The sequence below is a fragment of the Polyodon spathula genome, chromosome 16 (genome assembly GCF_017654505.1).
Source record: "Polyodon spathula isolate WHYD16114869_AA chromosome 16, ASM1765450v1, whole genome shotgun sequence".
Classification (NCBI taxonomy): domain Eukaryota; kingdom Metazoa; phylum Chordata; class Actinopteri; order Acipenseriformes; family Polyodontidae; genus Polyodon; species Polyodon spathula.
The window spans coordinates 14,687,628-14,699,259 of record NC_054549.1 but is presented as its reverse complement, the minus strand read 5'-3'; positions in this window follow the sequence as shown (position 1 = coordinate 14,699,259).

Below are 11,632 nucleotides of genomic sequence, written 5' to 3'. Positions count from 1 at the left end.
ATTTAACAACCCCAATTGTACTTTTACATGACTATAACTGTTGTTTTATATCAAGCATACACAATGTATATTACAGTATGGTGTAGTTTGGCGCTTAGAGAACAATAATTGTAAGGCCACACCTCCGTAAGGAACTCGCCTCAACAACACCCTTCGACACAGACAGGCACTGTGACACAGCGCAACACTGACACACTGTGGTGCAAGGACGCACTGCAGCACAGGCAAATAGGCACAGATTCAGTGAGCTGTGTCTCTGGTACTAGGTTTGCTACTCTTGATTTGGTTATTAATGATGCTGTATGTGAAATCTGTATATCTTTATAGTTTACCTTCATGTGAAATATACGAAGGGTTGCTTATGTGCGCGCGTATATATGAAAAATTATTTTTGGTATGACTATTTTACTATTTCAAATAGCAGTAGTAAATACGGTGTCCTAGTGCTGAGGCAGGTCCAGCTGTGCGCCTGTCTCTCGCTCTCTGCTGCAGTATAAAGGATAGTCTCAGATCCCTGAAAGCAGGGAGCCTGGGAGGGAGACTTCAGTCTAAATGTCAGCGTGATCGATAACTCTCATCTTGCTCTGACCCGGGGAGATCTTAGTCAGCCCGGCACGCACGCAGACATTCGTTCTTCAAAGAGAAACTTGAGACAGCGAGACCTTTTTAACAAGTATGAGGCAGCTTTCATTTTAAAAGCTTGTCGGGGGTGGGGACGGCGGGACGGACACGGACAGCCAGAGATATTCTCTGGTGTTATATTAATAACTATGGGAATCCTAAACACAAGAACTGACCCGCCATCCTCGTTCTATTCCAGTCACGTGAGTGTGACTGGTCAACTCTGCTAGTTCTGCACACCCATTTAAAATTACATTTGAAGCTGCATTATACAAGCGTGGTCGCTACTTTTTAAAAAGCGAATAAAGGCAATGAGTAAATCTGACACTTCAATGCAATGCTGTGCTCTATCCAAGTAGGCAAGCGTGTTTCCCATGCCTACTTCATTAGACTGTTTCGGCACATGAACTACTGCATCTGTACTATGGCACATCGGTATTGTTTTATTGATTATAAATGTGTTGTTTAATCAACGCAAGTAATTGCACATTACTTACTTGATTAATAATTGGTTTAATTGTTATTTTAACCCCAAACCTCTTGCATGAGGAAAAGGAACAACAACAAAAAACGACAAAATGTCCTCTTTCTGACCCTGACAAGATCCCTGATTTATTGACCAGTTCACTGATGAAAATCAAATCTTGTTGAATATGATATGTGAAAGCAATACATATCATATTTAAATGAACTGTTTTAACTTGTATATTTAACTCCATATGTGGAGGTGTGCTTAAGTTATCCCATCAGAATCCTGTGTAAATCTCGGGACTTTCCAGGGATACTGAGCTCATTCATTCCCACCATTCCTCTTGACTCCTGCACTGTCGCCCGTGCACGTTCAGGAATTACCCTCATTCTCTGCCTCCGCCTCAGGCCATGCGGACCCAGCTGCTCCAGAACGAGCAATCTCTGCAAAAGAGCACCTTCAAGCCATGCTTGAGACAGCCCTGTGTTTTATAACCTGTGTCAGGGGCCTCCTTTTCTTCTTCGTAGGGCTAACACTAGGGTCTCTGCATTTGTATTCGTGAGATTTCCTTGCTAGGCAGTATAGAAAATAATAGGTAAACGAAGAACTTCAAATTGCATGATATACTGCGGCCCACTAGGGGGCAGAGTTCAGTTTCGCTAGCAAGATCATAAACAGAAAACAACGGCTGGCGTAGAATAGCCCTCCAAGACCAGAGCTGGCCAGATACATTATACTGGGTTGACATTTATTATTACAGTTGCAGGTATCCGGACTTACACTGTGAGTTTAATATGCGTTGAAAATTGTACTGTTTATGTGAACTCTATGGGGTGCATATATGCATTATAAAATATAGCACACATAGGAAACTTAACTTGGTACAATATATGTGCAGTTTAAAAATAAAACCAAATGGAACAGTACAGTATTTTATAAACCAGTGATGACTATTGACTTTTCTTTAAAGATTGTAAACCCATTCAACTTAATACTTGCATTAATTTATTTACTGATTTTAGTTTTGCTGCTTGTGAATTTAGTAATCATGACATGCAAGGTGAGGGACACTGGTCCTGGCTAGAGTCAGGCATGATGCAACCATTCCGACTAGGTCACCTGACCTGCCGTTAAGTCCAGGGCCACCCTCCAGCAGAGACATTTCAGCTTAGCCAGGCTCTAACCCAGGCCCCCGGAGGTGAAAAGCAAGTGAACGAGGCTGCTGTGTCACCCATCGAGCTGTTAGACTGAAACACAAAGTCTCCACGTTGAGAGGGAAACCCTCTGCACATCACGAAGTAAGACAGACTCACTTAGCAGCCAACTTTACTGAAACTGTAGAAACCTTAATGTAGAAACAAATAGAAGAAACTATTTCACCTTTTATGTTTCGACAGTATTTAACACTGAAGACACTGAGAAAGACCACTGTCGAGTGTTTTATAATGATGTAAAATAAATAGCACTTCTGTTTGGACTACAGCAGTTCTGCCCCCGTTTTTTATTTTGTCAAGAAAAAAAACAAGCTTAACATTGGACAACACCCAAGAATCAACTCAGAAGCCCGTTCAGTGAGCTTTTTCTTGCTATCGTTTCTAATATCCGGTGCAGACAGAACGTTGACCTAGCTTGCGTGTAGAACGCATGTGTACATAGTGTAATGGACCCCAGCTTGCGTGTGGAATGAATGTGTACATGGTGTAATGGAACCAGCTTGCGTGTGGAATGAATGTGTACATGGGCTGATGGCTTGTGTTGGAATCACACCACTCTGCAATTATGCCACACCTCCGTGGGGAAATCAGGTATATTTTGGCAGTCCTGTGCCCCCGCTGAGGGGTGTAAATGACATGATAAACACACTCCCTTCCAGCAGCTGTCCATCCAGCCCTCCTCCCCCCCACCGCACACGCCTCTTGCTCGCATTCCTCTGTTATGATTTCATTTTCTGGGCATGCTTTGGCACAGGCCCTCCTGGAAGAGACACCAGATTCCACTGACATCATCCCCACAAGAAAGAAAGACTTTACCAACCTGTTATCTAGTTTCCAGGGCAACCTTTCTGTTTTAAAGCTGCACATTTACGCAGCTATTCTTCACTTAATCCCAAGAAAAACAATTCCTGGTGCTATCATTATAATACCAATGTATAATCCCAAAGAAACCCTTAGCAAGACAATGCAGGCTCAGCAATACCAGGCATGACAAAACGAATATAGAACAAATACTGCACGGTGGCCCTTCTGCTAAAGAAAATCACTGGTACAGATATCATAATGCAATGAACCACTGGTATGTGTGTTTTACCACTGTGATAACACAGACCCGCTAGCAGAGCCACTATGGCACTGCCATCGAAGATCGTTTGGCAAGAGGGTAGCTTTAACAAAGCAAGTTGCTAACAAAACTTGAGTTCGTAAATCAGGAATCTCCGCTTCAGCACAGCAACAGACCGCAGAACACATTGAAATCTAACGACTTTATGAAATTTCTAACTTTAAAATGGTCACCTTTATTATCAAGACATTTGAAATAGCAGGAGTCTATACAAGGTGACAACGTCCTAGTGCAGAGGCAGGTTAAGCTGTGCACCTGTCTGTCTCTCTCTCTCTCTTTGTTGGTTTAAATTGGCTAGTCTCAGATCCCTGAAAGCAGGGAGCCTCGGAGGGAGACTCCAGATTGAGTTGTTTAACACAAGTCAAGGCACTGTTTACCATTGTCTAATCGCAATAAGACTAGTCTACCTACTAGATTGTAATGACTTCTGTTAAAGTGATAATGGCCATTGATAAGAATAACATTGGGTAGGTGACGGCGAAGGGAGTTATGCTGGAAACTTCTAAGGAGAGGCACAGAAAAGAAAAACCCAAGCTGATAACAATGTAGCGCATTGTTAATAGACTTGAGTGTGCCAAATAGCCCATGTCTGAGTATCCCTTGTGAACCCACGTCTTGCTAAGTGTATATCAACCCAAACGCTAAATCATTAAGTGATGAGTGAATCGTTACACAAACAGTGACATACTGGGAAAGCATTTTGATAGCCAGAGCTGAGCTCTTATTAGTGGATTCATGCTATGACGATGACTGCAAATATCTCAAGGCAAATAGCTATTTATCTGTAACAGTTTTATGATGTCCGGGGCACGCCACGCATGCTGATGAGGAATCATGAAGTACCTTCAAGTCATACACCTGGAAAGTGCAGGGCAGCCAGGAGAATCAAAGCAGTGGATTCTGTCAGTTCTCGGGTAGATCAGCGACTTCTAAAGCATTCCTGTGGAGCGGGAAGCCCAGGGAAGAGCACACTTTGCTCTCTTTTTGGAACGGAGATGTGAGGTCATTCTGGCGTGACATTAAAGAGACAGTAACATGCTTCGTAAAAGGGGGAGACAATGCTTAGAACACGTGTCTGTATATATAAATATATATATATTTCAAGTGAACGCATTATGTAGAGGGTATCTCTTATTTTATAATGGGAAGTAATCTCGTGAAGTTTGGGCAACCTTATGCAATACAAAAAACTTACATTAAATCACAAGACACTATGATTAAACACATAATTTTTTTTTTTTTAAATGCCATTGTGTATGGAGTGTTCTGGAATTTTGATGACTCCTTAAGGGTGACTGGTTGATTTTGTTTAAATGATTAATCATTTTTACAATAGTTTGTAAGCGTTCTCCCCTTACCAACCAGTGCAACAAAACAGTCTCCCTCCCTTGATTTTGGGTTCACAGTGATATGACAGAATGCTGCTGACAGGCTGTGAAAAACCATCAGTAATGAACACCACATTCCTTTGTGTAGCTAGCATACTGTAAAGTGACTTAAATGGATGTTAAAAACAGTGTTAATTGCCTGAAAGTCCACAATAATAATGCTTGTTTAAGGAAAATATATTTTAAAACTGTGACCCATTGATTTCACAGTATGCATGCAAGCCTACCAGTATGGTGCAGCAGCTAAACAAGTCCCCTTCCTTACATTTTTTTGTTTCCTTATCAACTTTCTCAAGCAAGAGGTTTAAAAAGAAAGGAAGGGACAATTTTGGACTGCTGCACCCTGACACATGCTGATAAGATCTCATGCATACTATGAAAGCGGTTGCTTTATAGATTCAAGTTTAGAAATAATAAAAAAAATAATAATATTCGTAATTTATTTGAACGAGAAATAAATAACAGCCAGTGCTGTGCCACCCATGTCGATAGACAGACAGACAGATGGACGGACAGGTAGTTATTATCTTATTATTTCTTACAAACACTGCATCACCTCCCCAAAATAATCGGAAATAATAATAAAAAAGACTTTGAACAAACAAGGCGTGACTGTGAAAATAATAACTGTATAATTATCTTTTTATCCTGTTTTGTTTACACAATAGCTCTTTCTCGTTTGATTAGCCCCCCCCCCCCCCCCCCCCCCCCCGCACGACACACCCTGAGCCTGCTGCGAGACAGGCAGCGAACTATGTGCATTGAAACGTCTTTCGCAATCACCTGGGGACCCAGGCTCATTAGGAAGGTCTAATTACACACAAGAACTAACAGATCACAGTGGTAATTGAGACGAGGGGTTAAAGGGTTCAGCACCACATCAAGAGAGAAAGAGAGAGAGAGAGAGAGAGAGAGAGAGAGAGAGAGAGAGAGAGAGAGAGAGAGCGAGCTTGTTGTCTTCGATAAACTGTCAGGTCTTAGGTGCGCCACATAATCTGGAGGTAATTCAGTTTTTTTCAAGAAGACATTGCTCAATAGTTTTATTACTTGTTAAGGCGTAATCAGCCCTGGGCAATGCCCAACTAACAGCTTTAAGAATCTGATTAAAACTGAAAAGTGAGCGTGTATCCGGCAATACCATAAAAGTTGCATCTCCCTGTTGCCAGTTTCATTTGTTGATAGAGGGATGATAGTAAGTAGGTGCTTAGTTGGAAGGTGCTTCCGTGCCTTATACCGCTTAAATAACCAATGGTTCCCTGCAGATTTTATTGCCAGTGTTATTTTAGAATAGCACACAGTACCCCTCGGTGGTCAAATGTTGTATATACATTCAATAGGATTTTAAGATGATCACAAGCTGTAATTTCCAGAAAACTTGAAAACCACAGCTGTAAAAATCTTCAGCACATTGAAAAGAGGTCCATTGATAAATGTACTAATGTTAATAAGAGTTGGTAAATGGACTATCACACCTTGGTTATCATTGCTCTTTTAAAAGTGCATAGCACAATGCAGCAGTATATGCAATTAGAGGGAGTGGAATCCTGCCTTGCATGGCGTTGAATGGCCGAGGCACATCCTGACTCATCCAGCAGAACCCAAACTCTTTACAAGTGCTGCTCACATCTGCTGACCCATACCTGTCAGGTTAGACTGCAGCTGTTGCTATTTGTTAGAGTACGTTATTTAGTTAACTTGAATGAACTTGGTATTGTTGTTCCTGCTTTTGCCCTCATTTGTCCTTTTTTCCTTTGTAAACCATTATGACCATTTGTAGATGAAGGTGCAACACTATGAGCCCACCTGCAGCAGTCAAATAAGCCAATTACTAAAAGCAGCAATGCAAGAAAGGCTTTGAGGAAGGACTGGTCCAAGGAGCGCTCTGTCTAACTGATACATGACGTCGCTATATCTCTGGGGCGACTTGCTGCAATGATTTGAAACTTGGGAGGCATAACCAACCACCAATGTGGAATCGTTTGAGTGTCAAGACAGTCTTGAAATAATCTTGAAGGTTTGATACCAAGATTTCTCCAAACCTGCCAAATTAATTTCTATCAGTTAGCTGGGTTCATCATTTTGTGCCCTATTGTGTATCAAGTGAGCCAGTGAAACTTTGCAGTATTGAAAAGAAAGAATGAAAAAGAAAGAGTGAAACTGGAAGGATTGGAGCTGAAGAAGGAGTTTGATTTCACATGTCAGCAGGTGTAATTTCACTGGCTATATATATATATATAGCGTATTATATTTCTCCGAGAGATTTCTCGCCTCAGATTTTACACAGAGATTGAGTTCAGTGACATCTCAGTGTAATCCCAGGCACACTGATCGTCTATCAGATTTACAGCAGATGAGAATGCAAACCAAATCCAGTTAACCCCTGTATAGCTCCTTGCAGCTGGACCTCACTTCACACTGACAGCAGAGACAGGCAGCCTTGCCAGAGCCAACAAACCTCACGAGTCCAGCACAGCAAATCAAAGTGTCATTAACCAGTGAAAATTGATTATTCACACTGACAGCTCAGGTGCCCATAATATGCATTTTACTGCACACATTTACCATGGTTTCACTCTGCTATTGTTTTACCATGGAATGCCACAGTTTTACTGTAGATAATGCACAGGGATGGGTTTAATTAAGGGATTGTGAATGTTGAGGGACTGGACAGCAGTAGAGACTACAGCCTATTCAGCTTAATTTCAAAGATATTTAGTTCTGAAAAAAAGTGCATTATTCCAAGATTTGATTAAAAACACCTGTTTAGTATTTGCAATTTACTTTATTAAAAGTGTTTCAAAGAACGTTTAAAATATCTAGAAGCACTTAATCCAGTGCAGACTGCTAGTGATTTCTATCATTAAACATATTAACATTCAAATGATATATGTATTTACAGTCTTACAGATTTAAACATATACCGTACAATATTTTCAGTTCATTTTATTCAAGAAGTGTTAATAGTGGGCCACAGTGCCTAATGCAGCTGCCCAGGTGGACAGGTAAGAAAGTTTGGGAACCCCTGTTTTAGTGCACAGCAGTGTATTCTTAATAAATATAATATAATCCGTCAGGCAACAAGAACCGAAAAGCAGATGCTGAACCCAGCTGAAAGCACCGTAACACAGACTTCTCGAACCTTAAAAACCAGTATTTGAGTAATTGCGACACGTGGTCGCAAACACAATGCAATGATAAAAAGAATACATGTGAAGTGTTTTACTCTGAAGGATTGACAGCAGTGGAGTCTGACACCCCTACCTGTCTGCCTGTCAGTCTGCAACTCCACAGGGTTGGCACAGGGGTGGATTAAGTGCTTGTGAAAGACGATGGATTGACAGTAGTGGAGACTGAAGCTTTCTGTCTGTCGATTGAACAGGTACCACACTGGAAGGATTTACTGAGGTAGAAAAAGCAGACAAAAGGGGAGCATGATTATGGGAAGAAACTGGACCTGAAATCTCGACTGATGCCCTCAATAGCAGGGCATAAATCAGGCCACCCATAGCCAAGAAAAATGTTACGACCGCAAGCAGGACCCGGTGATGGAATCCAGACTATTTATTGGCTTGTGTGCTTCAAGTATTGAGTGGTGTCTGAACCAGCCCCGTGCAGATGTCCACTCCCTCCAAGCTCCAGGCTACACTCTTCTCATTGGCTAAAAATAGCCTGGGAATACATCATAAACCAATGGTGTTATCCCATTCAGAATGGTATGTTTAATACAAGATACAACACGCTGTTGGGCTTAAATATTGTCTCTGAGTAGACAATGCCAGTGCTGTTAAGAACACCAGTTCAGAAATCTCTGTTCCTCATAAAACACTGGATCCTGTTATTAGAGAGATTGCCTTTCCCAATGATGGCTATAAAATACAACAATTAAGTTGCAGCTAAAACTTTTTCAGAATATTCCCAGCACTTTCAATTTCTTTTTTCCTTAACCTTGGACCTACTCAGAAGGTCATTTTAGTATTATTTTTGTACACCACCTACTTTTGTGATTATTGTCATCATCTTGAATGGTTCTATGATTTTCAAAAATGAATCTCTGTTGCTCTGTCTAACTGTCTGTCATCTTACTTGTGCAACAAGCAAACATGTGGCACAGACTCCAGAGCAAGCATCTTAATCACTGCATGAAAGAGACACTCGAAGGACAGGCAGTTAGCAATGCATAGCGTGCACTGAATTGAGCTGAATGTTAACTGATTGCTGCTGTGTTGGAGCAACAAACACACAGAACGACTGTCAGGTAAAATATTTTAAAAAATCAACCAGTTGCTGTAATATTGTATTCTTACAATCCTGTTTACCAGAACTCTATATCAGCAGACTCTGTTACAGGAATCTCCCAGCAGTTTATACAGTCTCTCAATACACTGATTGGAGTCAATCTGTTTTTAATTGGAGGTCCTACAGTTGATTTGATAATTATTATGCTGCGGCCTCCTGAGACCGTGGGTCACCATAGCAACAGAGCAATCGGACTTGAATTCTCCTCCTCAGGCTCTGGACCAAAGCTAACATGTAAACATTTTCCAATCTGTAAACAGACTGTTTATGAGAATGCATGGGAACTGGTAATGATCTACATAATGTTTCTCAGGGGCCAGGAGGGGTCAGCTGCCAAATAAGAGTTGCAGTTACAGAAACAGAAACAAATAAGCCAGTGGTGTTTTACCAAAGACGTGGATTCAAGCAGCCAAAGTGGACGGCTTATTTGACTTTCTTTCTTAGATTGATCCATAATGCTCAATCATTACTCAGGTTTAATTATATAGGATGATGTGTACTAACATGTTCATAAACAGGTTTGCGTTTCTTAGTTTTTCAGGGTGGGTCTTTCTTGGTTGACTGTACAGTAGTACACAAAACCGCTTTTCCATTTCTCCTGTTCTCTAAAAAAACAATACCCACAAAAGAGTCCATAGTTGCAACTTTTTTTTTTCAATTGAAGGTATTAAAAATGGTACGGAGCTGTTAAGCCAAATTCTCACACCCTTGGTTTAATAGGAATATTATATGAGACCGAGTATAATTCACAATCGCTACCCATCTTTACATCAGATTCACTGTAAAAAAATCCAGGCGGCCAATGGCTGTACTCAGTCATGATTACAAAATGCTCACTATTTGCATGATGGCATGCAATAAATACCCTTCTAACAGCTACAGTGGCCCCCAATGCTTTGAGTTCCACTGGATGTTGGACAGCTGTGTGCTGTAGTAGCATAGACACATTTTTTAGGGATATCATTACTGGTTAATAACATCGATTCTATATTTTGTATAAAAAAAGCTGATGTTTGCATTTCTTGTCAAGACCAATTACAGCACTAGTCACAGCGGTAGATTTCCAGTTGACGTGCATGTTCGACAGACTTGCTTACAAACTGTTTTCAGTGGCTCACCACAACTCTTTTCAACGGTCCATTGCCATTCTGGGAAATTATTCTCAGTGTATTCTCAAGGGGAATTAAACTACTGCAAGCCTGAAACCATTATTATTTTTCTTTTCGCACGCAGCAGTCTGATTTAATCTCCGGTTTCAATGTGTGCTGGTATAAGAGCCTCCCTCTGCTGTAGTGAGCGGAGGGAGGGTGGCAGGCTCATGCACTGCTCATGAATCTTAACGACTTCTGCAATGGAAACCTCAAAGCCACAATAACCGAAGGAGTTAAAATGTACTAAAGCTAATAAAAAGTTAGATAAATTACTTTTCAAAAGCTGGCAAGCAATTACTTATTTGCTCAAATACACATGGTTTTCATTAGAAAAATAACTTGCTATAAAAAGGCTGTTTATCTTTTAAAACACTGTGTACTCTACCAAGACACTGGCTTGATAGATGAGGGCTCATCCCCACTCTGTTCTGTCATGTTAACAAATGGACTGATAAAGAGTGAAGCTCACGCAGCACTGCATACAATTGGTTCATTAAACTGTGAAAGTCAAGCCTCTGAAAAGCTTTTAATGAAGAAAATAAATGCATTCTCTGGCAGCTCAATCTTTGGTAACAACCAAGAATAAAAATTGAAAGTGTGTCATGTCCAAAAGCAATTGGGGGTTGTGTGCGTGTCTCTCCGAGTCCCGCCTCTTAAACAGTGTTAGAAAACGGTTACCTTATGAGCTTGTGGTGAGTATCCAAGCACTATAGACTGTAAAAATGTTTGCATAATAAAAGGGATCATGGTTAAAGTGGCAAACCACTAACTTTTGTTTTGCTTTTAATAGTTCAGAATTGCATTGAACATACTGGGACAGAACTGAGTGCATTTTCAAATCAGACAGGGAATAATAGGCTATCCAATAAGGGTTAACTCCAGCTCTCTTTTACTATGACATTGTGCCTTGATTCCTAGTTGATTTATAATAAGACTGTATGGGGTCTATTCAATTGAGTTGAACAGCAGGATTCAGAATGAAGGAGTCTTAGGATTCTCATAACCTCGGCCACTTTCTTGCTTATTTACACAGCGACAGTGTTTAGATCCGCCGACATTTAGACCAAGCATATTGTTTTTTGAATGCTGCTTGGACTGTAATCAATTCCAAACTTTAGAAATCCCAAATATTTGGCTGCTCTCTAGTTATGACTGTACAAATAAACAAAAGCAGCTTGCCAAGCCACCAAGGAAAAGTGGAAAAGTTCTCGCTCATGGAGAGAGGGGTCAGGCAGCAAAATAAATTACTTATTTTGCCAGAGAGAGAGAGAGAGGGAATTGTACTGAACAGACAGTAAAAGGGACAGATAGGAATGTGTTTTATTCTTATGGTTAATGGCCCCATCCTTAACTGCAGCAGTATATGATCA